Source organism: Crassostrea angulata, chromosome 6 (genome assembly GCF_025612915.1).
Source record: "Crassostrea angulata isolate pt1a10 chromosome 6, ASM2561291v2, whole genome shotgun sequence".
Taxonomy (NCBI): domain Eukaryota; kingdom Metazoa; phylum Mollusca; class Bivalvia; order Ostreida; family Ostreidae; genus Magallana; species Magallana angulata.
Window position 1 is genome coordinate 39,867,218 of NC_069116.1, and position 6,000 is coordinate 39,873,217.

A 6,000-nucleotide genomic window follows, 5' to 3' on the forward strand; every position below is an offset into this window, starting at 1 on the left:
AATTACGTTTTAAAACGTTGAAATTTTTTTAAGAATAGGAACCTACGTATTTTTTTGTTTTGTTTTTTAAAACTTTACAATAAGGTTTTCAAAAATCTTTATATTTGTTATTTTCCTGCAGTAGACTAGATAAATGTTACCAAAAATAAAGCAATACTAACATCTTTAGTAAAACTTTGATACAAAATAATGAACGTTATATTAGAAGACCAGTAAATTTTATAAAAGTGACATTTCAAAAAAATGGTAATACTGTAAGTTTCGTCTGAACATGTAGAAAATTGATCGGTTTATAGTCATCACTTTCTTTTTTCTAAAACAAATTTATAACATTAGTACATGTGCTCATACTGTAGGTACATCAACTACAGCTATGACAACAAACAAATATATCAATACATGTTCTGCTAAATCATTAACTCAATTAAAGTAAATCACAAAACATCCTGATCCAACCTTTCACTTATGGTCTCAAAGGATATAGTTTTCTTAAATGACCTTGCAGAAAGCAACTGATTAATAAGAAAAATTATGTTAGTAGTAATCTATAAATGTTTAAAAAACAAAATGAAATGTTATGATTTAACAACAATCAAAATTTATGAATTTTATTGTTGAGTTGAATCGAAACTACATATACATTAAAATGCAATACACGTGTTTCATATAAATAAATTGAAAGGATCATTGACTGAATTCAAATACCCATGGCACCTTAAATAAATTTGCGGAAAGTGATGTCAAAGACTATTGATGAAACTGCAGCTGCCACAGTTAATCTAGAAAAGTAATGCATGATACATACACAGGAGAATTTCGCAGAACTTGATGCCAGTGAAAGCGTGTTTTTCCTTTAGTTCTCTAGTTACAATTAACTGGCTCATATATATGTTGGTCATAATAGACTCTTTATCCTTGCTCCTAGATATTTCTTCTGTATTGTTATCCCCTTAAAGAGTAGCAAGGCGATAATCTGAAATAAAATTTTACAAACTTGAAATATACGGGTGACAAACATAAAATCTCATTATTAGTAATTTACAAAGGCAATATCAATTCTCTCAGAAGGGTTATGAAATAACAAAAGATAATTTCAAATTTAAGTTAAATTTACCACCTTTACTGTAAAGTGTTATCGATTGTATTAATAATGATAAAGCTGCATTAACTGTGCCATCTTGTTGACGAACATCGATATCATGTTACGAAATAAAGAAAATCTGAAATCTGAAATGAAGTTTATAAAATAAAAATGATATGTCATATTTGAATTAAATATGTAGGTGTACTTATTAAGTTACTGATCACATATCGTACATGTGTAATGTTTAACCCATTAATTAATTTTAAAACATCCATGCAAATATAACTTAATCTAACTGCTAAGTACTAGAAAATTAATTAAACTAACTAAATGGGAGTTGTTTATAGACCTTGTTAAAACAAATCAGGAATGTCGAAGTGTTTCTGATTTTCTTTGGTCCTTAAGAAGCATCAGCTAATGATGAGAGAATAATATACATTATTTATATATTATGACATATAAATCATGATACATTTAGTAATTTAAAACAAATTATACTTGTTATGGACATTAAATAATTTGGAAATGCAGGAGTGTTATGATATTATTGATGATGATTATTAAACAAAAAATGTTATAGACAGTTTGTTTATTGAATCTGACAAGCATTTCTATTAGAAACCACACTTTCACAGTGTGTAGTTTCGAAAATTGCTATTGCTTTATTGACACAACTACTAATTTGATAACGTCATACCTTATTAGTCAGCCCGCGGGGCGACTTATTTAGTAACTAAAAGATGAATTTTCTATTGCACGTACATTGAAATTCTGGGAAGGTATTAGACAGTCTGTGTTTCAGAAATTCAAATAATTATCATGGGTATGACTTTGATCAGTTTGATGAATATGATATAAAGTCTTACGATGAAATATATTAAGTCCATTATAAGTATGATATAATATATTCAACAAAGCTTTTAATACCAGCACTACTTATTGTCATCTTGAATTTTTGAGAATGTATTTTCTATTTGGTATAACATGTGATTCAAATGCAGGTGCTACCTTAGGACTTTCCCTGTCAATTAACAAACAATACAAAATAGACACAAGATAGAATTATCCGCAAATAATGAAATGAATCTCTTTGAATAAAGACTACGTTATCACTCTATTAGAATCTATTAAAATCTATACTCACTTTAATCTGCTGCCTGCCTCTCTTTGCCTCATTTCACAATTTGTGAATTTTTAACTTTCGATAACCACATTTACTGTATTTAAATGTAACGGCATATTGGATGACAAGGATTTGGTCATTGCATCCTGCTATAAACATTATTTTAGTAGAAATCGGAAACTTGGTCAGCATGATCATGAATTTAAAATCAACAACAATTATATATAACTGTTCAGACTGTCAGACGCGACTATCTTCCATTTTTTCTATTTCTTCCTATCTCCATAACGTGAAGATTTCCACTAAGTAATTTTATAATTATATTTTCATGTTATATGATTTTTTTTTAATTTAGATATAAAGTGTTTAATTGAATTTGTATAGTATGGCTTTATTTATAAGCATTTAAATGCATTTTGCATGCTATTTTAAGGAAAATTCGAAATATTCTAGCTCCGAAGAAAGCCTGGTCATGTACCCCGAATTTTTGGGAATTAACAGGTTTAAATATGAATAAATAGTGAATATAATATAAAGGGAAGTTATATAAAAGTTAAGGAACGTCTCGTGTTGCCTTAATTTTATTTTTTCACATTAAACATATTTTTTTCGAAAATGATATTCAAACGTTTCATTAACATTTCTGAAAAATGTTCCAAAGATGTTATGTAGTAACAAATTATTAATGCAGTAGAATGTTCTTTGTATAAGTTCACAGACAGCCACAAGGATAATTGTAGTATCAAAAGAAATTAATAACAAATAGATCAATCCCTTTTAAAACGTTTTAATTTTGAAAATGTATCTGATTAGTCATATTTAATGTTGATAATAATGTTTAAGTAATGTTATTTGAGTTTTACGATAAAAATAATATCATTTTAAAGATGTTTTTAAAACATTTATCAAAAATGTTTGAGATTGACTATACGGATCTATTTTTCAACAATATCGCAACGTTATAAAAAAATTAAAATGTTTTCATTAGGCTATGATTACGTTTATGTAAAATAATTTTCTGATCACTTTTCTACAACTAGAGTTTAAGGCTATAAAAATGTCATCTGCTGCCTGGGACTGTAATGCTTGTTACCTATATGCCTTACCCGCATAAATCCCCAAAGAATAACTTTATTAGATCATTAACATAAATAAGGTAACTCATCGTGCTTGCTTAAACTAACTAGTATGAGCGTGCTTTAAAATAATATCAAAGACATAAATAAGATACAATTTATAATTGATTTGACTTTTCAGCTTGCATTGGTTCATGGGGAACCGAATGTCGTAACAACTGTTCATTTGGCTATTATGGATTAGGATGTCGTAAAATGTGCAGTTGTAGTTATCGGCAGACATGCGATCCCAAACAAGGATGTATTGAACAATTCAAGGGTAAATAAATAAGAATTGTATAACCATAATCAGATAAATACTTGGTTTTTTAATGGCAAATTTTACGTATTCATTACGTAAAAAAAGCGACTATCAACCAATCTTTAATGTATGTACTGGAGCTTTATTGAAGGTATGTTGGATCGAAAGCAGACAAAAATCAGAACTATGCACAATTTGTATATAGGTCATATTTACAACGTGCAGGTTCGATGTTATATTGAAACACTACGCCCCCCTGTGTTTGCATTTATCGTATGAATTACACTTGTTGCACTAACTGACTAGTTTATTTTAAAAATTGTATGGAATTTGTTGGAAAAGGCTGAACATTCAAAATAAATGAAACTAAAAGTTAAGCTTTGGGTCACAGTATTAAGTTTTAACATTTCTCTTGAGCATTGCCTATATTCTTTTTTTAAAAATAAGGCTACATGTAATGTTCATCGTCTGATATACAGGGTCAGTTTCACATATCTTAATTTACAACGTGTCAACTCATTTGTGTTATCTCCCTATTTTCAATAATATTTACTATTTTAAACCAACCAACAAGCCCTGGATGATAGTTTTCAATAACATCTAATATTCTAAACCAACCAACAAACTCTAAAAGACAAACCATTTTAATGTTTTTGTTGGATATTTTTGTTGAAGGGGGGGGGGGAGGTAATTAGCCTTAGATTTTCTGAACAAGCGTATTTTAAATACTTCACAGTGTTTAATAAAAAAACCCCACAAATTGTTTAGCAAGGTAAGAAAAATCACCAAGTTAAACCACGTTCATGGAGCTAATAAGAGACTAGACGTGATGGTCCGAAATTGAACAGTCGTCATAATATTACTCAATTTCGGATAATATCTACATACTAGAAGTACATTGATCTTATTCATATCTTGAAATAACTTATTTTTTCTAGTCTGGACAGCAGTCCCTAACTTTACTTTTAACCCTGATCCGGAGAATATCATTCATAGGACTTCGACATTTCCAACATTCGGTTCAATGAAAGCCTCATGCGGCAATAATCTAACACCTTATTTTTTAAATTCAAAACAGTTATGTGATAACAATAATGATAAAATGGACCATTTACATTATGCAACCGACCCCTTTTCTAATTTACATGTATTTATTGAAATCAGTAACATTGGAAATTAAATTAAAAATCTACATTAAAGTATGAAAACTATAAATGTAGTGTTCTACAATCTTAGTCATTTTTAACGTACATAATCATAAAAATGCTGACAGCACCTTTAAGCACTACTCCTGACCTTGGTCTTGATAATTCGACAAACACAGAGGCCTCCTTGCTCGTTGCCAGTGGTCTACTGATTTTACTTCTGTTGTGTGCCCTTCTTATTTGTTATAAAAAAATGTGAGCATTATTTATCATTTTTATAAATATTTCTTAAAGCAGTACCTTTTTGTTATTTGATTTGGTTAGCTTGAATGCATTCGAATTCTTTTTTTTAGGAAAAAGCAAAGCGAACCTATTCAGAGATGTGCTGAACAAAAAGTCACATATGATGATCTCAGGGTTTCCCGAATTGTTGATATTGGCGGGGAGTATGATATTCCAGCATGCATTGATAACTCCAATAAAACAGATTGAATATCTCAAGAACGATCTTACCAAGATAGAATACAGTTAACTCCTTCAAGAACACTACGTTTAAAGAATATTGACATTAGTTCAGGGATCTGATCATGTATCTACATTCAAATTAATTTTAACAGCATTTTAAAGCTGCTGTTTGTATTCAAACGTATTGACAAAAAGTTTGGTGTTTTCATGTCACCCAAAACACCCCAAAAACTTAGATTAACGAAAATAAGTACGTCGGAAATAAACAGTTTAACGAGAAAATATTTTTTAAAAATCATGGTAGCCCGTTTTATCTAATCAGAAATTTGAATCTATGGTGAATTGAAGAACATTAAACAATGATACGAGATGTTTTATAGATAGTAGCTTAAAGAATACATTCTAATCTATTGTAAGTTATAATGTATTTTAATTAGAATTTTCGTTTAATATTATATTTAAAGAAATATTTTTGTTACGGTAATGAGACTTAAAAAGATCGAAATTTTTTCGATGGTTTGTTTATTATTTATTTGATTTATTGAACAAATCCCTTTTAATTTGATTGCATTTTTTTAAATCATAAAAATGATTTTCAAAGTAAACCATAATTGTAATCAAACAAAATTTATTGTTCTATACCTACTTATCAAATATGTACAAAAAAGGAGCACACTCAGCACACCAATATATTTTTACTGAGGAATAACTAAAATATAACAAAACCGATTTCAAGGTTCTCAAACAAATTCCGAATGATAGTCGAAAGATGTGACGTGAATTTTCAAACAGCTTTATCATACGTC